This window comes from Corvus moneduloides, chromosome 7 (assembly GCF_009650955.1).
Source record: "Corvus moneduloides isolate bCorMon1 chromosome 7, bCorMon1.pri, whole genome shotgun sequence".
NCBI lineage: Eukaryota > Metazoa > Chordata > Aves > Passeriformes > Corvidae > Corvus > Corvus moneduloides.
The window spans coordinates 30862886-30888192 of NC_045482.1; positions in this window are offsets into that span (position 1 = coordinate 30862886).

Here is a 25307-nt window from a genome sequence, read left to right on the forward strand (position 1 = left end):
CTAGAGAATACTGCAAAAAAAAAAAAAAAGAGAGAAAATTATCTAGTTACCTAAGGCAACTGAAAAGTTTTAAAACTGCCCAGTGTAGTTGTGTTTCACAACTCTCATTTAGTCTGAGTCTGTCTCTCAGAATATCCACATGGAAATGTGGAGCCAACAGGGAAGCTGGAGTGCTCTGACTGTGTGTCCTGCCTGCATCCAATTAACAGCCAAACTATTTGAGAGGAAAGTGATCAAATGGGATGAATTCATTAAAAAATATAAATGGGCATAATGTTTTTCCAATAGAGATTTATGTGTTTGCTGAAATGGGGCGGTTTCTAAGCTTTTGAGAGCAAAGCCCATTCCCTTGGGAAAATAGTCTTTTATGTGTTGTTGGTATTAGATTTGGGCCTTCTAGGCACAGTGAGGGGTATTTTGCCATGTGTTGTACGACTAGTTCTTCTCAGAAAGAACCTGGAGCCCAAGTAGAAGACATAAAGCAGGGAGTTATGGCAGGCTACAAAGAAATGATGAGCTGCTCAACGTGTTCAACTTAATGTCTCCTGCTTCACCTTCTGCCTTGAGTTCTATTCTTCCTGCACTGCCCTCCAGCAGATGCCCCATCCAGTCTTTGAAAAAGCTGAGATCTTCAAAACACGATTGCATTTCTTAATGCTGTAATAAATGACAAATTAGTTAACAATGTCTCTGTTCGAAACAGCGTGACTCTCATTGGCTTCAGGATACACTTGGTAGAGAAATTCATGTGTCATGGATGTGGTTTCAGGCTCTCTACAAATTCAAACCAACGTTGCTGAGCTGGTTACATTTGGGCCATGTCTCCGAGGGTAGTCTTTATTTTTTTTTTTCCCTGGAACTGGAACAGCTGTATTTTAAATGAAAGGCTAACCCTCAGGAAAATTAATTAAGAAGTTGAGCCTTTACAGCTAACTGCATTGTATGTGTGTTCCTCATGCCAGTTACAGATACTGTATCTGGCAATAATTTGCACTCTCAAAAATTCTATTTAATTTTAATTTAGCAAAATGATTCTGTTTAGCTACTAAGTCATAAAACCAGATTAAAACATCAATCCAATGAAATACATTTAAGTGTGTATTTAATTTTGTGCGTATGATTGTTTCTGTTGACTTCCATTTCTATGTTTCAAACTAAGGAAATGCTTAAGCATTCTAACACTGATTCTGATTTGACTGTAGCACTGATTTATGGTTTTGGTACTGACAACACAGCCAATGGAATTTCATCAGCAGTGAATTTGACCAACTGCATTGAAAAAAGGTGAGAAAAGGTTTTAAGAATTCAAATAGACTCAAGACTTTCCAGTTCAGTCAAAAGATTGCCCAACACATGCCCTTCAGCAAACTTCTCTTGAATCCTGCTGTTCTTTTGCTTTGCCCTGTTTTCATGTTTCATCCTGGCTGAAAGGATGACCCAGACATCTTTCTGCTTGCGACAGAACTAAATGATAATGGAAACCATAAGGGAATAAGGGATATTTAAACATTTACAGTCATTGGCATGTCACAATGGGGACAAGCAACACTTTGCTATGGGGAAATGGCAACTCAGATGGAGCTATTCAGACAAAAATAAACCCCCCTAGCCTCTTCCAGATTTTCAGAACCTATTTTCCTTGAGGTAGTCTGCAAAACTCTAGCTTCTGTGATGTTTCTTTCCATATCCTATATAGCTGTTGGAGAATAAGTCATAATTAAATATGTATAATAGGAAAACATCATGATACATACATATTCAAGAGCAAATGTTAATTGATGGGCATAAGGGAATTTCTAGTGCAGAATCTGACCCTCAGAGATGCTGTCTTTGAGAACTAGCTATCTAGATACTTATATTACTCCCAGCACTATGATATCTGGGGGCCTTGCAAACGTTAATGAACTTATCCTCACAACCACCTTGTGAGGCTGGGAAGTTTTAGCATCGACTTTAAGGGAGTACAACCAGGCCCTAGGCATGCAGTAGCAGCCACAGAGGAGCTCAGAAGGAATCATGCTTGCTTCAAACAACATTAACTACTTGTTGGATAATAGCTGGGGATAATGGCACATACAGCGTCAAGTGGGTTGCCCCTCTCCCATAAATAATTTGGAGAAGAGAGCCTTTGAAACTCCAGTGAGAGAGGTTTTGCAAGGAAGTAGGGGAAATGATACTGCTGAGCTATGGATTCCCTTCTCTCCTCCCCTTCCCATCATGAAAGCCTGATGGCTTTCAGTCATTTGCAGTGGTAGGAATGAGTGTGTGTGCGCGCATGCGTGTGTGCGTGCGCATCTGTTTAGCAATGAGGAATGGCATCCAGAAGGGGAAAAAGAGTTTCAGGCACTTTTCCTATAGGTGCAGATAGATGTGTAGTGAAAAGACAAAGTTTATATGCCTGACTTTGTGGCCAGTTTCAGTCATATTGCCCACTGCAATGGTCATCAAAATGAAACCTTCTGTCGCCTCTGGCGTGCGAAAGGGCTCAGCCCATGCAAGTGCAGTAAGTAGCCATCTTAAATTCCTGAGTGCAACAACTCAGGTGGGAATAGCACAGGCAGTTTTGGTCATTTTTCTCCATCAGAAGGTCACATATCCCATACAGGTGTGGCATCCTGTTTGAAGGCGAAATGACTTTTGCACATATCCCGTTCACCTTTTGGGATGTAATTTAAGAAGGGACCTTTTGTAAGGCACAGCACATATTTGGGCACAAAGGAGGAAGCAGCCTGACAAACTGAACAAACCAAAGGCATTTTCTCTCTCTCCTGAATGTAAAAACAGGGAACGTGCAAAGCACAAGCATGCTTCATAAATTCCAGCTGCTGTCACTCAGCACTGGAGAGGAATACAGGGGAATATCTGTTACTAACAGGCACCACAGTGGTGGGGTTTTGTCCCCTCCCTTCCTGCAGTCCAAGGCAGATTTGTGTTTAACCCTACTTGCTGTGAAAAACCAGTGGCCAAACCAATTTTGACTGCTCAGGGAACAAAATGTGAATTTGCAGTAAACAGCCTCCAAGCATGTAGGTGGCAGGAAATTCTCCAATGCTCTGCTTCTGCAAGATGGAAGCCTGGAGAGTTCCCAAAAATCTAGGTACATGTACCCAGCAACTCTCCCAGTATCTAGAGGATCTATGCTAATGTCCAAAGATATCTGACCCTGTCCTCACACTACAGAGGACTGCTCATTGCCCCTTCTGCTAAAGTGAAAGTGTTCGTCCCCAGAAATTTGGTTGCAGGGCTGGGGCACTGAGTGTTATAATCACAGTCTAATCAACAATGTCATTTCTACTCTGCAAAACCATCATCCAAATGAATTATTTCTCTATTTTTGCAGTCAGACCCTCTAAACGACTTTTTCCCTAATCTTTCTAGAATGGGAGATTTTAAGTGTGATTTTAAGCCATTTTAAGTGTGCTACTAAGATACAGTAAATATATTGTACATAGGGCACAGAAATGGGGCAAAAGGAAGCTACTGCTCCCCCTGAGCAGTTACAAAAGACACCAAGGTTCAGCAGAAAGCAAAACATGGCCTTTAAGCTTTTCTTTTCAGGGAGGAGAAAGTTGCAGCTAACACATAGAGCAGATGTAATTTTTCTGTGAGCTGTGTTGTACAATCCCTTAAGGCTCTTTATTGTTGTTTTTAGTTAATATAAACCCCTCCACTGACTGCAGTTGGAGTTGCATGTGTGGAAAAATGACAGCCTGCGCTAACAGCAGAAAATTTGACAAGCTGGCTTGATTAAGCTTTCATTGAGCTTTGCAGCACATGCCTTTCTATGTGTCTCATGAAGCTGCTCCTTAAGTGAGGAGGAATTATTCCTTGCTCTTCCCCATGTGCTCTCCTAGGCATGAAGAAAAGGGTGAGAGCAATAGCCTCTGTACCTGGGATCTAGCGAAAGGGCAAGTTAGGGTTTCTAGTTTTAGTTAGGCTAGTTATGATTTTTTGAATAAAAGAATAATATCTGTTTTTCTGAGAACGTTTCTATAATTCTGAGACTGCTGGTTAGAGAATATTGCTTCAATTTTTAATCTTTCTGGGACAGGAACTTCTCTTGCCGTTAATGATTGCACAGTAGCTGACACAAGAGAATGCCTGGTCTCAGGTGAAGAAATAAAAGATATTACTAATGAATAGGAAAAAAATAAGACAACATTCATAGCTCTGAAGACAATGAAAAAATACACAAAGTAAGATTCTACATGCTCACAGAAAAAAATTAGGAACCTTACTTAAAGGATGATTGAAAAAATGACACAATATTTATAAAGCATTTAAAGATATTTCTGAAGGGAGATGATATGCAACCAAAAAGGTGCCAAAGACAGATTCTATGCATGTTTAAAGATAAACCAGAGACTTACATTTTTTAACTCTTTGATGAAAACCAAAATTTTGTCCATTGCTATTACATAGTTGCATCTCCCAGAGCCAAATATTTTTGCCACTGTTCAGCACATCCCAAACAGCAGCTCCTGTTTGATTGGGATGCTGAGTCTGGAAGTTTATTTATCAGAGGCACATGCTAAAACAAAATCTGAGAGAAGGTCTGATGATTTCAACATTGGATTAAATCAACTATTAGCTCCTAAAGAAGTGGAAAGGCAAACTCTGTCTCAGTCAAATACATGAAAGCATATTGCCATATTCCGCAAAGGATTTGTGATTTATTATACTCTTTCTTTTTGGAGTTGAGAGAAAGAGGGTTTTAGTTCACACTGATTTAAAGCCCTAGAGTTGAAAATGTTAATGAACATGCACACAAGTTTTGCTTACAAAGTTGTGTTGTGTTAGGTGGTTTGAAATTAAATTAAATCTCTACCCAGATTAACATGGTAAAAGTGAGCTTGCTCAAAACATAACACAGATTCATTTAATTCATAACAAAGGGTTCACATTAGCTCTGGCTGGTTTTTGTTTTCTTTGAAAAAAATGCAGTTTGAGCAATACTGAAGTCCTTTCTAAATTCATTGTAGCTTTGCCAAATTGTCTGGAACAAAACCATGATGTTGAAAATGCTGTAATGTTTTATTTCATCATTTTAAAACCAAAGTGCTTGAAATCTAAATGATTGTTTGTTTTGAAATTTCCTTTAATACACTTAAAAAGTAAAGCTGCTTTAAAAAATTTCTTAAATTTGGAAGTATTTGTTCGAAGTGAAAAACTTTTTGATTCTGCAAAACTGTTGACAAAACTGGGTTTTTTTCAGAGAGATTTAATTCCTCTGGCTTTAATGAGAATTGAATTCTCCATTTAGAGCAGAAAAGGTGTGTTTCTTGCTAGCATTAGTATAAAAAGCCCTAATAAAGATAAGCCATTTCCTAGGAACAACTGTCATCAAGTCCAAATAAAGACAATGTAAGACCCTGGGATTCATCTTGACCTGCAAATCTATATGAAAACTATCCTCCATGGGATTTTAACTTACATCTTTTATAGCTGTCTTTTCCTTCACAAGGGCTAGGCTACATGAAACGAATTTTTTGTTTTGTTTTATTTTATTTTAAAGAACTGGATTAAATTCAAAAATTCATCTTTAAATCCAGAGTTTGAATCTTTAAATCTGAAGCCAGAGATAGATATATTTCCCATTAACTAAAACCTTCCCTGCTTATTCAAGCCCCATTTTTCTCCCCCTGCTCTGTCAGTATAAGATTACCAGCAGTTTTATAAGCCCCGGTTTCCTCCTCTTCTATATCATGCTGTGCTTTTCCTCTTCATTTAATGCATGGCAGCATTTCTTTTACTACATAGGGCATGTCTTCATCTCCCTCTCCATCTTTGTTCTCCATTTGGGATGCTATTGAACCTAATCATGCCACTCTATAAGCATGATAAGATGCATACCTTAGTAGAGCACTCTTACTTTCAGGTAATGGAATCTCTTAATTATTCTTTCATCTTTCCACAGAAATGAAAATGCATTGATGAGGCATTCTAGTAGTCTGCCCATCTTGTGCATATACCACCAATATGTCAGCTTAACCACAGAGGGATTGACAACTATAAATCTGTTATCTGTTCTATAAAGGGAGGGAATGGGACTAAAAACTTGGAAAAAGAGATCAAGGCTGGACAAGGTTCTGAAGACTACAGTTGTGAAAATGTCTGAAGAATACAGAGACCAGGGCTGTATTTACAATCTCAGCAAAAATAAGAGGCATTCAGCCAGATCTTTGGCTGGTGTAAATCTGCACAATGTACAAAAATCATTAACACAGGGAAGGAGCTGGCCAAGTGCCTTCTGCTTGAGGCATGATATTCATGATTTAGCAATCTGTGCTCTGAGTGACAGATCTGGGCTGATATTCACCAGGTGAGAATCCAAGCCCTCATCTTAAAATCAAGATGGCTATTGCATACCTCAAGTAAATTCTGTGCAGTTGTTGCCTGGAAAAAAAACCCAACCGGTTATTGTTTGTTATTATTTCACTTTTGCCTCAAATTGAAGTGTATAAATCTGCTTGCTTTCCCTGGTCTCTGCTTTCAGAAAGCTCACTGTAGTTATCTATTGCCTTCTTGAATTGCTGTTTGATATTTTATTGGCCACCCAGAAGGGTAATAGAGCAAATAACACGCTGATGTTAAAACACAGCTCGGGAAGAACGTTTTGGTGTGTGTGTGTATGTGTCTGGGGGTGCACATGTGTGCTTGTTTACAGGAAAACCTTTGCGGGGAGAATATTAAGCACAACTGGACCTGAAAAGTTTCACTATTTTCTTCCCCAGTCTGTATTCATCTTAAATTAGACCAAAGCAAAAATCGCCTTCTTGGAAAAAGGCTGCTAAAATTTCATTTCAGAACCTCAAATCCTTGTATTTTCAAAAAGCCCAGCCTCCCTACATCCTTCAGATGTTCAGCAAAAAGTGACACTAATGTCACCTGGACCGAGCAGCATCAGGTTCCAGCCTGGATCGTACCTATGACCAGGTCTGAATCCTCTTTGGCAGCAGAGCTGGAAGAAAAACTGACTCCAGGTGAAGTTCTTAGCATTTCTTGGGTCCTGGAGCTGTTTAAAAAAAAAAAAAAGAAAAGTAATTAAAAAAAATTCTGTTGGTGACCAGGGCATCGACCCTGAGAAAAATTCTGCCTTGGTTTGGACAATATTTCTTTTCACCTAACAGGCACTGTGAACTTCACAATTTCAATTAAATGTCACCATTACTGCTGTAACTGTGTCATCAGATGGTCTCTGACCAGCCTTTCTTACAGCCAAACTGCACATCTGACAAACTCTGGCTGTTTTTCACAGCACAGTTTAAACTACTTTGCCCCTACAAAGAGATATGGCATCATCCCCAAATATGCTTTACTTAGAAATATTTCCAACAAAATATCATGGTCTACCAATGGTTTAATTCTTGCTCAAATTTGTATAAAGCTTCACACATCAAAAACCTCCACAAATTATAGCATATGTAGTCAAGTGTTAACTGTGCATAGGAGGCATATGAAAGCATTCTGATTTAATTTGAAATTTGTTCTGTTCAGGATCATCCGGACTTTAAAATCTGGGATCACTTTGGGTGTTCCTCAGCTGAACTGGAGCCATGGGGAGCACAAAATAGTAGAGGCTGCTAATATAGGGCTTGTGAATATTCAGTGCACTTTAGCCTATGTCACTGGATTTAAAGGCAGTTTGTAAATCAACTTCCCATTCTGTGACTTCCATTGCTGAGTCCAGAAGTTTAGTCCGGGCAAAACTTTCAAAAACAGCAGATACCAGTGACTTATTCTTGATATTTCAATGCTAAATAAGAGATGAGAATTAAATCTAAAAGGTTTAAAAATTTTTGCAGCGTATCTCAATGTACGGGCTGTGAACGAATGAGAGCAAGGGAGGCAAAATCAGACATTCAATGTATCAAATGTAATAAATCCTCTGAGGCTAATCAGCCTGCCTTCCCCCACTAACCTCAGCCCCACGCTGCACCAAATAGTGAAAGCAGATGTCTCATGAACAGGTAAAAAACAATCTGAATTCCCATTCCCCACAACTGAAACAAATTTGGGGGTTTGGGGTTTTGATTTGGGAAGCTTCCAAACTGAACTGCATGAGACATTTCATCCAAAGCCCTTCAAAGAAACAGCCCAAAAAGAGGAATTCAATTTAGCTGGCACAAGGAGAGAAGATCTATTGTAATATGGAAGAAATTCAAACGCTATAGGAGAGCCAAATGACATTTCAAATTGCTGTAATTTATCTTGCCTTGCTTACCTATATTTCTTCAAAATAGCAAGCTAACAAACCCAGTTATAATTCTTAATACACAGAAATCCTCCCATTTCCTTGTCTCTTTTACCCTCTAATTTTCTTTAAGGAATTGCAACCAAAAATGCTCCATCTTTGGTCTTAGAAAACAAAATCTTTCCTCTAGAGTATCCTACGATCTTCACATTATTACTCTTCACATCAACCTGTGCATGAAGGACACATTTCTAAGGTGCTTCACTACTCGAGAGAATGTAAATGAAATAAGAAAGATATTGGAATAGCTGAGGCAAGAATTCTTCAGGTCGATATGTGTGTACTGCAGGTTTATTTTTCTGACTAAATACTCAGGAGCTTACCAGTATGATTTACATCCACCACAGAGAATGGCTGGGGTAACACATCATGATTCCTTGTGCTCTAACCCATAGCCTGGTTAGCGGGTTTGAGACAAGCCAAATTCTGCAGGCAGGAGCTGACACTATCAATAGCCTTGTGCCTGTTTATACACACAGTGAAACAGGAGTTGTACTTTCTGTGCAGCCCTTAGCAGCCTCTACTCTCCAAACCAGAGCTTGGTGCTGTGCTTGGCTCCCTTCCTGGTGCTACAAGCATGTGAGTGACCCTTTTTCCCCTATGCAGACCAAGGGCGATATGTGTATAAACTGGTGCTTGTGTCTCTCTTCTGGGAGTAGTTGGAAGAGCAAAACCACCTGGTAAGGGCACTTTTCTCTGTCTGAGTTTTCCGTCTCTTAAAGGCACTTTTGGATCACAATAATGCTTCCGGGTAAATAATGTATTAAACATGAGAGCTATGTGGCTGGACAAAGCTCAGGGTGATGATTGTACCATTTCCAGCCCTTCACGGGACTCTGGAGCCTCAACACAATATTAATAGAGTTTTGCTATGACATGTTGGAGGTTTTTTTCAGAAAATGGTTGAGGAGGAGGCCTTTTTTCCCTTCCTTTTTCTTCTAATACTTGTGCCACTGAAACAGCCTTCATTGCTAGAGCTGATCTCATACCTGCATCTGTACAATTGTCTCTACAATGTCTTCTGTTGTTTGGGGATCTGCAAGGGAGATAACTAGCAGGAAAGGAATCTGCTCTCAGTGGGTCTTTGTGAGAGTTTTGATGCAACCTTTAGCTAATTAGTTTCATTTAATATAAATTCTCATGGCTGAAGTTCTCAAGAGACAGGAGGACTATTCTATGAAAGGAAGAACTCTTAGCAATACTTTTGTATGCACTACCTTCTTGGGGAAAAAGGGGTAAGAGGTAGGCTTTGAAAAGCCTCTATTGCCAGAACACCGTTGGAGGGTTGGGTTTTGTACAGTCACTCCTGTGTGATATAAGAAAGCATTTTCTAAAACATGTACCCATAAAATTCCAATTGATTTGCAGGACAAAATTAAATTACCCAAATAACTGTAGAGACTCCACCCAGCTAAACTGATGCTTAATTGTAGCAAACTTTCAAAGTCTTAATGAGCATACCATCACTATGGAATGTTTCCCTTTCATGGCTTCCCTTGACCACATTCCTTTCAGTCAAGAAATGGGTCCCGAAATGGAGGCGAGACTTGATCTGAACCCCTGAGTAGTCTGCAATAGTCACAGAGAGCTTAGGAGTGTTTCTGTAGGTGTTTGTGTTGCTCAGCCTGGGATCCTCTGCTTCAGGATTCAGGCGAGCCCTGCAAGGACATGTTTATGTAGTATAGGTAAAGGGAAAACAGAGAACCACATTCCAGTCTGATGCTCAGAATATAAATCTGTCAGAGGAGCCTTCAGAAGAGATTTTGGCTGGGGAGTAATGAAGTGAAGGAACTGAAGGTGAGTACAGATGACTTAGTAAACTAACGTAATGGCTGATTGGGGAATTAGCAGCACCGGGGAAATTTGGAGTGAAACATACCCTGAACTTTTGCTGTGGCTGTGCCACTCAAGTTCACTGAACATGAGCATTTCCTGAGAATTAATGGAGATACTGTAGAGAAAATCAAGTCTTGCTTTTTGACGTTTTTTCCATCACTTTCAAAGCTCCTTCTCTCTTGCTTCCCTCTGGCTTTGAGTGAACTGAGAGTTGTTCTGGCTGAGAGTTTGCACAGTGCCCCAAATGCCACTGTGATGGGGTGGGAAAGGGCTGAAAAAACAGCCAGATTCTTTCTATTGAAATTCAGTCTTAAAAGGCAAGCGATGCTCAAAAAAACCTGTATCAGCTTTGAAAGCCAAAGCTTAAAACTCAGGAACAGATTCTTTTTCTACTGCTAGTTCCCCACTCCAGAGAAGATCTGTGATTTGATTTAAAGTAAAGCTGGATTTATTTAGTTAAAACGGAACCTGATTTGTTTCTGGTTGAGATGATAACCTTTATGACCTTAAAATAAACTGAAAAAGAGATGGCAAAGATGTCATTCTGGTTCATAAAGCCTGAGCATTCTAGGCTCATACACAGAGCCAGCACAGAGGAAAATATTCTGCCTTTTGTAATGCATTGCTCAAAGATTTTCAAATAATCAAACACAATCAAAAAATGAACAATGTCATTCTGAAAAATAACAGCGATAGAATTTTCTTATTGAGTGTCTGTTTATTCCTCTTCTTTCCCACCACTTTTTTCATCTCATCTCCATATCTTTTCATTCCTCTTTCCCTGTATTTTCACTCATTTCCTTAATCCTATGCCCACTGAGTCCCTCTGTTCATTTTCCTGCTCCTTTACTCTTATTAATTCTCCCCACCCAACTGTTGCCTGGGTTAACTATTCTGGTTAAGCAATAGGATTGGAAAAGCCAGCACTTATTTTGAGAAGACCTTATGGGAAAGAGGATTCATACTGCAATCTCAGGTGAGGGTCTAAACATTTCCCAAATTCTCTGACCCCTAAATATGAATATCATTTGACTTTGAATAATGAGCTATTCGTTCATCTCTATATAAAACTTCATGTATCCTGACAGTTCCCTATTGCCTTCCTGTCTGAAGTGGCTCAGGAGTATAAATTATTCTAGCGAAGGTTGGCAGTAATTTATGCTCAATAAATTGACTATAGATCTGCTTGTTTCAGTAGGTAGCATGGGAAGGACTTATACATTTTGCTAAATTCCCTCATTTGTTCTCAGGCAGACTACTCACCGTCCTGGGGCTGATCATGAGTCCCAAACCTCTGTGATAGGCAGGCACTCTTATGGCTTCAGTACAACTGCTCCTGTGAGTAGCAAGTTACTGGTGTAAGAAAGAGGCAACTAGGCTGGCCATTGGAAAGTCACTGGCACAACAATGTGGAAACTGGAGGTCATATTTTGCAATATATGTAAAGGGCACCTGATGAAACAGCGAAGGCTGTTGTTAAAAAAATCCCCCTCGCTTTAACTGGCAGAAATTTATTGTTTCTTTTTAGACTGATTTTTCCCACAAGAGCATGAAACAGCCCATGTAGTCTTTTGTTTTCTTTTTTTTTCTTTCTTTTAATTTTTTTTTTAATGTAAAATGGACTAGTTCCTTTGTAGGACTTCTGCAGAAAAAGGTGATACAATTCTTTTGTCCAAGATGTAAAAAGCAGAAAGTAATTCATCACCTTTCAAGTACAATTTATTATGGGTCAGGGAGAAAGGTTTCACTCATGATCATTAGGTTTCAGCAGTGCAGATGCTGGACATGATGAACCAATGAGGCTTATCAGGTGTGATAATCAAAACAGATTTTCTTTTGTATCTGCTGTCTCTCTTAGAGATATCTAGGTTTCAGACACTGACTACGATTTCATAGAAACAGACATAGTCCTTTATCGTTCTGTGTGGAAATTACCACCCGATATTTTAAATTAGAGTGATGGAAACGAATACCATGCCTGAAGTTTGTTGCAAGTTTTGAACCTGCCTTCCTGGGCCCCATGGGAGCAGCGAGGGCAGATCCTCCCACCTGGCACAGGCACAAGCATTGCTCTTCTCTGTCCACGAGTGCCTAGAGCTACAGCAAAGCAGTGAGTGGGGCAGGCACACGCATTCCATGGCCCATGTGTGGTCAGGCTGCTGACCTGGCATTAAATGTATGCACAGAAACTTAGGCCAGATCCTGCTGTGAGCATTGCCCAGGCAGATCCCTGTGCAGTCTCACTGTAGACAAAAGTCTTTGTGTGGCTGCAGGGATCTGTCTGCAAGTAAAAATCTGACTTAGGGTAATCGACATAATTAAAGGGCCAACCTTGCACTGCGGTGCTATTCTGGCTCCATGGAGTCACTGCAAATGTGTCTGATGAATTCAGGGAATCCACACGGCCACCTCTTCCATCAGTCCAGCTACCCACGTCATTCAGCTTTCCTTTGCAGTTTTATCAAGTTTGCTATCAGCATTGCATCTGAGTGCCTCACCCCTTACAGCTTCCCAGCACTGTGAGGTGATCACACACTGAGAAAAATGGGAAAGCAAAATACACACTGAGGGGTTTGCTGACAGTGTGCTTTCAATGCTTGTCAGTTGTGTGAACTGAGGCACCAACAGCTCCAGGTACCTCTCCCAGCCCAGATCACTGTGGGGTAGATGCAGAAACAGATTCTCTGACACCTAAGAGACAAACTCTCCAGATTGGTATTGAAACCCCTGAGTATCCCTGAAGGCAAACTTTGCTGCACTAGATACTTCCATGCATCTGTATCACTAAGTCTGTCAAAAATTTTCTAGTGAGGATTGAGTTTAAGTATCTATACACATGTATATTAGAAAGACACATGTATATTCACATATGCACCCATATCTACATATTTTTATAAAAAAATGATCTGTGTTTCACAAAGCTGCCTGTGGTTGCAATAACTGAGGATTCATGAGTCGTGTTCTAAATGTTGGCAAAATCCTCATAGTCTCATGGGAAATCAAATAATTCGTGACTGCAAAGCCTGATAGGACAAGAAAAATATTAGTCTCCTCTCCTCTCCTCTCCTCTCCTCTCCTCTCCTCTCCTCTCCTCTCCTCTCCTCTCCTCTCCTCTCCTCTCCTCTCCTCTCCTCTCCTCTCCTCTCCTCTCCTCTCCTCTCCTCTCCTCTCCTCTCCTCTCCTCTCCTCTCCTCTCCTCTCCTCTCCTCTCCTCTCCTCTCCTCTCCTCTCCTCTCCTCTCCTCTCCTCTCCTCTCCTCTCCTCTCCAGTATCCCTCCTCTTTAATTCTTTTTCTCTGTTATTTTTCTTTGTAAATTTCTGAGTCCAAATGACACACCTTTTTCTCTCTTTTAAAGGTTGTGTTACATGTTACAGATTGTGTTTTCCATCTGGAGTTGCATGTGGGCAGTAAGTGGGGTTATCTGTAAGTTTGACAACATTAGACTCTAACAGATGGATGTGAGTATTTCAAGGGAATAAAAATACATCCCATGTCTTTCCAACCACTTTACAGTGATTGTTGCTTTTTTTCTGAGTGAGATAATGAAATGAATTATTTCCCCCACTTCCTCCTTTACATGAGTAGCTCAGACATCAGTGAGGATGTGCTCTCTAGTGCCAGGATAATGGTCAGCTTTTATTGCCGCAGTGTCAGAACTTTCATTTTCTGCCCTGTAACCAAAAAAATATCATCAGAATAAGGAAAATATCTCTCCTTCCACTCTCCCCCTATCTCTCCATCAAATAAAAGAAAAATTCTATTGGATTAGATATATTTAAGTGACTTGAACAGTCCAGAATTAGGTGTCCTCCTTTGCTTCTCACACAAATAAGTGAAGATAAGTAAAGCTCTGCTCACCATTTCAAGTAGGAATGAACTTAAACTGGACATCAACTATGGCTGTGGCTCAGCTTTGGGCTTTGCTGCTGGATTCCCAAGCAGTTGTCAGGAAGCTGCCGCAGGGATCCGTGCAGGGAAGTTCAGTTTCCAGCCAACCAGCTCATGGGCTCTACATCCATTATAACTCAGGTAACTGCTCTTGGGAGTATTTCTAAGTGCATAAGATTTACCAGATCTGGAGTTTGTAGGGCCTAAATTCAATGTCTTCTCTAAGAGCTAATCCCATATGTAGTGAGATACCCTTGTGCAGACAGTGCTGATTCATACAATGTCACCTGCCCACTGAGCCATGACAGAAGGGCTTACTTTATTCCCCAGATCATCTTCACTCATATTTTTTACACAGTAGTTCAAAGTCAGTGATTCTTTGACATTTCCTCGTGATCATTATCTTTTTTGTGTGCCTTTAATTGTAAAACAAGCATCAACATGCTTTGGCTGGTTAGTTTTTGGTTTTTTTTCCAAATAACTGGCCAATGACTGGTATAAACTATTATCAAAATCCCTTCAATGAACAGACAGTGATACTGAGGAAATGTTTGTCAGGAAAAGGGGGGGAAGGGAAGAAGAAAGATAAGTTGCTGTCCTTCAAACTCTATATCAGATAAGGATGTTCCCTAAGGAAAAAAAGCGCCTAAATTGTAACAGGAGCAGAAGTATTATACATTTAATTGCAACAGCTACTGGTCTTTCATGATGAGAACCTCTAATCAAGGGCTTTGATGATAAGGGACACAGCTGAGATAAATGTCTTATTCAAAATTTTCAAAAGAAAAATTCCTCAACCTGGTCTTTTAAGGATGCATTAGGTACTACCAACTACAACTGTGTTGTGAATCAAGCTGACTTTTTAATGAGGATATCTTTTACTTTGTTTACGTAAAATGTGATATAGTGCCCAATCTATGGAAAAACTGCTTCACCCAGACACTGGCCCAGGAAAATACTTAAGCAAACAGCAAATGAGACATGCACTGAATGCATTGCTGAAGTTGATCCACCAAGCTGGGGCCGTATTCCTTCAGTGGAAAAATTCCCTTGAGCCACAACACAAGGATATTTCCCAACTCTTAACAGTAAGCAAGAAAGGCATAGCCTTCTTCCAGCTTCCTTTCTTTTCTCATTAGTTTTACCTCTTTTTAAACAGAAGCTTTTATTCGTGACTTCACACAACTTCACACAACATGTAAAGGGTGTCATTCTAGCAGTATATGGGTCTATTCACATGAGCAAAGTTGTGGAAGTTGTTAAAAATTGATGGTATTCTCACAGAAATTTGCAGTCAGCAAGATCATTGGAAATTTGTGGCACTTCTAGTAGAAGGGTTCTCCACCCCTGGCTGCTGTCCATATGTGGCATTGTAAAATGCTGCAAAATAGAGTTCTCTTTCAATGGTTTGATGGGTTTTTGTTTTTTATTTTTATTTTTTTCGGTGATGTTTGGGAATTTTTAGAAAGAGGCAACACAAAATACATATTTGAGAACAAATCAAAACAAAGTTGGAGTCCGTAACTACTCTACAGGATCTTTTTAAAAAATGTTATGAAAAAACCTCTAAACTGTGATCAGTCTAACCATCTAAACTTTATATTAAAGAGTGGTTATTCATCTGTCATCTATTTTGTGATCCTTATTCATGCCTACACATGAAGCCCTCGATCCCATCCACTTTCTCTGCCACCCAGCTGCAACTGGAAGTTTGGCCTTTTGTCAGAACTTTTTTCAGCTTCATTTTCTTTAACCCAAATCCACATGGGCAGTTTGGGGATCCCCAGCCCAGGCACTGAGTAGCTCATTCTGCCTCCTGACGACCAGGCTTCTATTGCTGTGTGTTTTGTGCCCAAGTGCTGAAAGGGGCTTGTGCCTAAGTGATGAAAGAAATGTGCTGGAGCCTGAATGAAACCCAGCTCCTTGCTGCCAGCTCGGCACAAGGTAAACACTGGAAACTCTGAACAGTAGAGCACAAGTGAGGCACTGCTAAACTGTAAAGCTGACCTTAGGTCAGAAGATGAATTGCTTCCACTCAGGATCTGATCCAGACTGAGTGAGTTCAATAGGACTCTTCCCAGCAGAAATTAATTCTGGGCTTCCCTGATTTCAGGTGACTGAATGTTACCACGCATCTCTTTTTTATGAATGAGAATGCAGGATGGTTGTTGCTGATCCTTTTACTGACTTTTCCTGTCCATCTCTCAGAGAATGGAAGGGAGTTGCTGCCTAGACCATTTGAGTTCCCAGAGTTAAACCTAGAGCTGGCATTACCCTTTGGCTTTGCATGAATGTGCAGCTGTAGTTAGTAACACACTGACTCAACAGATCCATTCAATATGAGCACTCATTTAAATTGGGCCATATCTACTGAATTTCCTGATAAAACTACGTTTTTATTACTGTACTTAGCATAGCACAGCCCAGCTAATGGAGAGGGAGCGAGACTCTCTTCCATCACCAACAAAAGCCTGCTCCAGCTGCCCAGTCCCTGCTACAGGTGATGAAGTGTGAATCAGGCAGGGTGCAGCTCAACTTTCACGTGCAAGATTAGCTGGCAGCATTGCTGGATAGAAAAATAATCTTTTCACTATTAAAATACACAAATCTGATCTGGAGTCAAAGGTGCACCCTACGATGCCATTCTTCACAGAGTGGCCTTTTAGCAAAGAACTACACTCAAGCCCATTTCCTAATGGAAGAGCAATTACTCTACTGATCTGTTAATACTTTTTCCTGCCAGTTTGTTGATAATTCTAGGACAGTTACACTGACTCCTTTCTTTCTTCCCCTCTAGTCATCCATGGCAAAAAACCCTGAAACCCAATTTCTCAACATAGACCACCACTTGTTGATTTACCTGCATTAAACATTCAATGCAAACCTAAACTATAAAAACAGTACTCCTACTATTTAACTTCAAGGGTGATTCCTCATTCAGTTGCAAAAAAAGAGGAGAAAATGAAAGAATCTGTTTGAAAGAAACATCTCAATACAGTGGGCCAATTTCTGCTCTCAGTTTTGCAAAAACGTCAGATCTGGGATCAAGAACATGTTTAATTATTAGCACCCGAACAATTCTTTTTGTCCTCACTGGAAGGACTATATGATATAAAATACGCTCGTGGGAACACCAGTACTTCTATGCTCCAATTTAACTGCAAGCCTTTGTGTCTGGTTGGAAAGTCACCACTTGAAAGAGTAAAATTCAGAAAAGATGTTGAGCACCTAGGTCTTCCTGAAGAAAATGTCTTCCTAAAGAAAGTTCCAGTGGTTTTTTTAATCCAAGAGCTTTTATCCAAGGGTTTTAAACACTTTTTAGCATCAGATTTAAGCCTTCAAATCTAGAATAAAGTATGGGTCTTGACCTGATTTTGTTTCTCACTAGTCTAAGTAACTAAAGATAGAAAATCAGCCTCAGACTCTTTTACATTGTTCACATAGCAAAGAAGAAAGGTCTTCATGGGAACAAAAACCAACTAAAAACATTTTAATCCTGACTCAGGTATTTACTATTTTCTGATGAAAAAATTTCAGGCCTAATTCTGATTTTGAATATGAATATGAAGCTGCACATCACAGCATAGCTGTGGATAGCAGCTGATTTTTACCAGAGAAACGTCACGTCCCTGAAAACTGTGAGTGTTAAACCATAAAAATGTTAGCAAGCTAGGCACAACTATTTCGTAATCTTAAAGTTCAAACAGAAAAATTCCTAAACCCCTCTTTATAGCATTTTATGTGGTTAAATATCGTGCAGGGAAGACAGGACTTCTCTTATGATAGTTAATGAATTCTCTCTCCATTTTCAGCTCATTTGCCTAAGGTTCTCATTTCCTTAATGTTTTTTGGTTTTTTTTTGTTGCTAATAATCTGTAGCTACTCAAAACCCCCATTTTAAAATTTTTTTTCCCCAGGCTGGGTTGTACCCCTTTCCAGAAGGAAAGTCTCTATGTAGACATTACCTATTGCTGCCCAGTTATATGTCTGTGGCTCACCACACTTTGCGTATTTATCTGGCACAAGTGCTACATGTGCTACTATTCTATGGCCATCTAAAATACAGCTGTTTTGATAAAATACTTGGGAATTTTTTTGAGAAAAAAACCAACACCCCACATCCTCTAACTCAAGCTGTAGTGAGTTTTTCTCACCACAGCTACAGTACTTGAGATGAAACTTTTTCGTTGAGATCCTTTTCCATCAGTCTGATCTTGTGTTTGAAGGCAGCCTCACTATTTCAGCAGACTGGGTTTCTCTAGGCCACAATTCAAGACTTCTGTTTCTTCCTCCACCTCACTGCCCAGAAAAGACTTGAAGGAAACGAGCCAGTAAATACCCCCAAAGAAGTAAATTTCCCAAAACAACATGGTAATGGTAATCAAAATCAAATAAAGTCTTTCAGTAAGTAGAGTTCTTACTCTAAATGAGAATTCATGAAGATTACCAGAGACTTGCTGTTATGGATTTTAAGCAGAAGTTGGGCAGACACTGCTCTGACAGGAGATACTGTAAATCCCTTGTGATACATAAGTAATCGACCCACCCCGCTGTAAGATTAACATTAGAAGTAGGTCTGCACCAAACCTCTGGGTCTTTAATATCCCAGAATTTGTGGGATATGCACCAGGATATATTCAAGAAAGTTTATGACACCAAGTCTTGAGTTTTAAAAACAGATTTCCTCCTACAGCTCTAAAATTTGCTCTTCCTCTGAACACCAGAGCTTAATGTGCTCATTCAGTGTAGAAGAAATGTATGACTCACACAAGGAAATACCTTCTGGCATGGAGCACAATCACTGCAGTGAACCCACTGAAATGAGGGATGACTGAGTTGGCCTGAAGTCACAGAATACTTAATAGGCAACAAGAGTATGTTGTAAGCTCTTATTCTATGTTGTCTTGAATTACTGATATGGAAATCTCAGCAATATCAGCTGGAATTACTGGAGGCTGAACATGGCAGAGCATGAGTTTGCTCTGACACAATAAGGTGCATACTCAAAGATTAATAAAAACCAATACTTAGCCACTACTAAACAAGAATATTTTATAGGTTTTTCTCAGGAATAATTTCTACCCATAAGTATATGCCCTTTTCATCAAGCTTGTGAAGATAAATAAAACAAATATATTTGCTGATAAAGTGCACAGATTATGCAAAGGTTGGTGGAATAGTTAATACTATGAGGAGAAGATGATTAGAGGAATCAACACAAAGGAAATCCAAATAAAGCTCACATCAACAGATCCAAATGCAAGAACAGACATTCAGGGTCCAGAACAGAAGGCTGTATTTCTAGAAATAGTGACTGGTAGCCTGGAAAGTGGGAATTCTGAGAAGTTTCTTGTATAATAACACATAAGCAACTGCACCTGAGCTGCCAGCAAAATCCTGTGTCAGAGAGGGCTGGCGCAATCCTGGGGTGAGTAAGCTAAAAACTGTCAGGAGAAGGCTGTGATTCTTTGCAGTGATTGGACATTTTGAACGCAGCTGTAAAACCTTTCTACTAGAAAGACATTGCAATAGGACCTACAAAATATTGCCTAATGCTTTGCCTTTGGAGAATATAGCTCCATATTTTTTAAAGGACATTAAAAAGTAAACTGATTAAAGAAGGAGGAGTTTAAAAATCTCCACAAGGCCTAGAGAAAATGCTGAGAATCACTGACCTGATGTACACTTTTAGGTATTATGACCACTTGGTCATAATACCCAAAATACCTTTTGGGAAACCCAGGATTTACCATAAAAAGAAGAATGAAAGACTGATAATTTAAAAAGCATATCAGACAATGCTACTATTAATAAAAAAAACCCCAAACAGAAAAAACTTCTTGGCAGTGAGAGCCATGAGAACTGAGGGATTCTTCATTTCTTGATGTCTACAAAATAAAACTACATTCAATCCTCAAAATTATGTTTTGCCAAAAAACCAAAAATAAGCTTTCATCAAGCTCAAGTGATTGGTCTCAATGGAAGAGTAACTGGATGAAATTCAGAATGTGATACTCAGGAGAATAAACCAGGTCATTTGAAGGCACTTCTGCCCATAGCTCTGTGAATATTCATAAAAATCAGAATCTTAGAAATGCAGTCAAACTCTGCTTTTGCTTTGCCTTTGAGCTATGAGCACATATTTCTTGTGCATTAATTTAGAAAGTCTGAGGTCAAATGAAGCACCGAGTTTCCTCTGGTTTCCCAATACCATCCAAAACCTGTAGAGTCAGATCTGAACCAGCTCAATTTAATTTAAAATATATTTTCATTCCAGTCAATTTCAACAAGCTGTATGTAAATTTGCAAATAAACTTGATCCTGTCAAATTTTAGTATGTGCAATTTTCAAAGTGCTGCTTTTAATTGTATCTGCTGTCATCATGTCAGGGCTGGGAGCTGGACTTCTGGATACTATAATAATGCACACTATTATAAAAATAAAGAGCAAAATAGGAAGTTTTGGGTCACAGCTGCAGGGCTGTTGCCAAATCACTAACCTCCTCCTCCCCCCAAACAGCAATAAAAAATCATCTCCAGAGATTCCAGCACTGAAGGCAACAAAGTACAGTAGTTACATTTTGAGATGGAATCCAGAAACTGCCAAAATGAAGATATGCAGTCTCCACTTGGGAAGAGGCGCTGAAAGCCCAAGTACATAGCCTGACAAGTGAGTCATGTCAACAAAAAGAAGGCAGCAAAAATCAACTTGTAAAAAGCATCTCTGTGTGTCAAATAGTTCAAAGCAGTGGACACTTTGCTGAAATGAGTTCAATAAAGATGAACATCTCATCGTAGCTTTCAGGGGTTGAAGCTGCATACTAGAAATGGAATGAAATTCCTTATCCCTGTGCAGCTGGTGACATAGCAGGGATAAATGTGTGGAAACACTGCACGCATTGGATCCACATCCTCTGCACTCAGGAGAGAAATCATGTTTGATGTCTGAGGCAATTGTAGTAAATATAAATATGTTTATTCTTAGAGGTGCACTTAAAGAGTCCGTATTACTCCCTAGGATGTGGGAAGGATGCAGACTGGGAAGGATTCAGACTGGTTGATTTTGTGAATGGGTAGTGGGAAAGACAGGGAGGTTTCCTAAAATCTCTTTGCAGACTAGGATGACTTCTGCAAACCAGTTTAGTTTGGTGACTTAATTACAAGGTGCTATTGGTAGTTCCTGTAAATTCCACATCCAGCCTGCTGTAAAAATCCTTCTCCTCTACAGACATGCAGGTTATTGGAACTTTAGGCAGCAGGGCCTTTCACTGGAAAATAAAAATGCCCGCATGATTTTTGGGAACTATTTCTTAACTTTGACGATACTGGGTGTTGAAAAAGTCTTTTAAACAGCTACTTTTTGGTTTAAATGACAGTTTCAATGAAGGAAAAGCAGAGGAACCAGCTCTAAGAAATCTTGCACATTATCTAGTGGATGGCAAATGTATAATAAATTTTCAACGACTTTTAAAGAATTTGCTATAAATAAATTAGTGGTAGTTGCTTTCAAAGGACTTGGCATAAAGACTAAATTCATCCATCAGGTGGTTGTGTTGTCTTTTCTGGAGTAACACTGAATTTGGTTTGTTTTCTTGCTTCACAAAATGACTAGTTTCAAGGTCTGTAGAAGTGGAATTGAAAAACACATTTGAAAACCACAACTAAGCCAAGATGTACTAGCTACACAGATAAGAACCAAGATGAGGCTGAACAGTGATTTAGAACAGTATTATTACTTATTGCTCACATGAATACTTTCACGTTTTAAATGTAACTGGAGTATTCAGCAGTGCTTGGGTTACTGACCTAAGTGCTGCTGGTGATAATATGCCTGTTCCAGTGATATTTGCTCTCAATATGATTTACTCTGATTCTGAATATCTCTGAGCTTTTATACCAAAATATGAGAATGCAGATTATTAGAAGTTATGTAAAAGGGGCTGATCAAATTACAGATAATGTGGAAAAACACACTCAAATTTATGGTATGAAAGTCAAAGATGAAACAATCTCATATGAAAAACCAAACCAAACCACCAGCAAAGAGAAATACATTTTCACTTGACATGTATTAGAGCAAAGTAGTGCACATAATTAAGCCCTCTTCTCAGTAATGTTTTTGCAAATAAAAGGACCAATTTCTGTAGTTTCTATATTCTGGAGTCATTTATGCAAGAAATTTTGTTTGGTGTGTTCAACGAACAGCCCTACAAACCACGGGAAGAGCATTTCTGAGAGCGGTGTCAGGGCTGGTTCTGCCAAGCCACACGAGACACGTCACAATGGCACTGAGCCCAGCAGAGGCTTTTCTGTGCACCAAGCAGCAGGAACACCATGGGAACACAGCCAATTCAAACACACTCTGATTCTGCTGAAGGAATAGAAGCAAACGAGAATTTGTTGCTCCCATTATTCTCTCTCATTGCTCCACAGGATGCAGTGGACAAAATATTCTGTTTTATTGCTGTTGCATTTTAAATGCATATAAATACTGTTAGTGTCCGTGTCTCTGATTCATTCAGTTTCTTCAGCACATGCCTGGTGACATAAGTAGTCCTGACTGAATCAACAGGATTATTTATCCTTTTAGAAGCAGGCATAGATTTAGTATCTTTACCAAAATGAGATACTGAATCTCATTATTTGTGGTTCAGTTATTTCCTTTGTCATTCTTTGTTCTCACTCCTTTTTATTCAAATAAATTATTTCTATGTAAAATGGGAATTACACTAATAAAAACTCCGTGTCCCAAAATGTTCAACTTTCTCACTCAGGATTCGCCTTAACTCACATCAATAGTCCCATTTGACTCCAGCATTTTTAATGCAAGTAAGTAGGAATGTAAATGGAAGGCAGGGAAGCATACTCAGACCCTGTCATTTAGACACTCACACTGATAACTGACAGGCTTGTGGAATAAGGAAACAAAACTTGTAAACAAAAGAAATAAACACAGCTCCGTTTCCATAATTGGCTAAGAAGCTGGGTGCAAAAGGTCAGAATCTAGACAGAAAGAAGATTAATATTTTCTCTGTGTCCTTCTGTTGTCTGTATCACCTGGAGCAGGCAGACCTGGACTTTGTTACAGGTAAATAATTACAGTTGTATCTGCCATAAATATCCACTTGAAGGGGCTACTGCAAAAAAATTGAGATTGTATCTCCAAGCAACTGTCAAATGGCTAGAATAAATTTAGAGGGCTTGAAATACTGATGTACACTTTCTATCATAGATATCTCTTGGTCTAGACTTTCAGGCTGCATTTTGACAGAACACATCAGATGACTGAGAAATTAGGGACTCAGGACCAAAAAAATTACATAGTGTTGGCACTTGTGGTTTGTGTCTTCCTTACCTGTGGTACTAGCAAACAGGAAGTCATTGCTTCACAGCAAACCCAGAAATATTAACAGGACATATCCTTTTGCATTTTAAACACAGAAGGCAATAAATCTTGGACCATGATGGCAAACCTAAAGAGGTCACTGAGTAATGGTAAGCATGATATCTGTACTTTTCAGTGCTACAATAAATCTGACAGTGCTCTTTTTAAAAGTTGGGATGCTTCTGTACAGACTGAAGATCAAAAGTTTCTTTGCCCCCCAAAAGGAAAAAAAAGAAAAAGAAGCACACACATGCACTGCAATCACCTGTTTTTCATTTTACATATTTGGTGGAATAGAGAGTGAAAATAATATGCCTGTCTCTTTTAGTGTGGGTGATATTCTCATAAGCCCTGACTGAATGAGAAAAATCTGTCCCTTATTTAGAAGAATAGATAGGAAAGTCATTCAGACTTTGAACTTCCTTGTGTATTTACCCCCCTTTCCTACTTTCCCAAGCATGCATTAAAATATCATTATGGGGGTTCCCTCTCAGGCTGACCCAGAGGTTTTGATTTCAGCCTAGATAATGACTTCAGTGCAGGTAGCACTGACCTCCCTGCAGCCATATCTGACCATACCTGTTTTCAGGGGTCATGCTATGCCTGCTCCAGAAAACTCCCCTCGGTATTTCTTAGGTCAGATTAGATGTTCTTTGGGTTACAATCTAAGACATTAATACTTCAGAGCCTCCAGCCTGGAAACCTTTCCCTTAATACATAACATATGTAGAAATACACTATTCCTTGGAATAAACATCCTGCAGACACATAACAGTTCTACTACACAGACCTATTTCCACCTGCACTTGCAACGCTGTTGCTGTCCCCACCAAGGCTGAACTTCTAACAGCCAGGGAAAAAGGAAGTAGGAAATAGAATGCATTGAATTTTTTCTTCATTTGTGTATATAATCATGGATGTAGCCAAACTCCAGGGACTCTTCCTTTATGGTAGCTTCGAATATGAAGTATGCTACTAAAATAAAGGGGAAGTGAAAGGACGGGAACTCTGTTAAAAAAGGCAGACCTATAACCTCATGTAAGATGCCCCTTTTCTCTTCCCATTTGCCTCTTGCCATGGCTCCTCCCTGAGCCATGACTTACCAAGCTTGCAAGTCAGGCCACGTGTTATTGCTTAGCGACTGAGATAATCAAAGCAAGAATAATAAACCAGGATTATTTGGCCAGGCAACCTGAGAAATGAAGAATCACTGAGCTACCAACTGCAGCGGGCCAGGAGTAAGAGGGCAAGAAAGCCAGCAGCTGGAACCCGCCTTAGGGCCAGCTTTGTGCCCTGGTGCTGGGTGCTCATCAGCATGTCTGAAGCAGAACTGCAGCCTGAGTGTTTCCTGTCAAGCCCCTGCCTCAACATCTGTGAGACTGGTAGAGAATTCTGTCTGCAGCCTTTATGTAGACTTTGGGAACTACTTACACTGCTTGTTTATATTCTTCCTTTCCCAATTTCTCTGTTATGACAAACAGAAATCTCTTATAGGGAACCGTCAGGGTAAAAGGATCTCACCAGAGGAAGCTCCAGCCTTTTGCTGTGGCTCATTTTTTGCACTGATGTCAAAGCAAATCTGGTCTCCTGGGCTCTGAATATTGCTGAGCAATGTGCCCTCCTCACTGTCCACATTCCCCACAGACCAGTCATCACCTTGCCTACTCTGTAACATCTGCTTCTCCCACCTCTCTGATAGTGATACAAATGATAATTTTTCAATCTTCCAGCAATTATCTTAGGCCTTTTTCTCATGTTACCATTTCAGTGCAGCAGGAGCTCCCTGGGAACAGCCACTGTGCCACTAAATCTGTCCTCATGACACTTCACTGTCTGCAGATGGTGTGAGATTGACTTTGCTTTCCAAAGTGAGAATTTAATCCTTGGTAAATTGTTTTGATTGCATCTGTGAAGTACATCCATTATCCCATAACTAAGCATAGA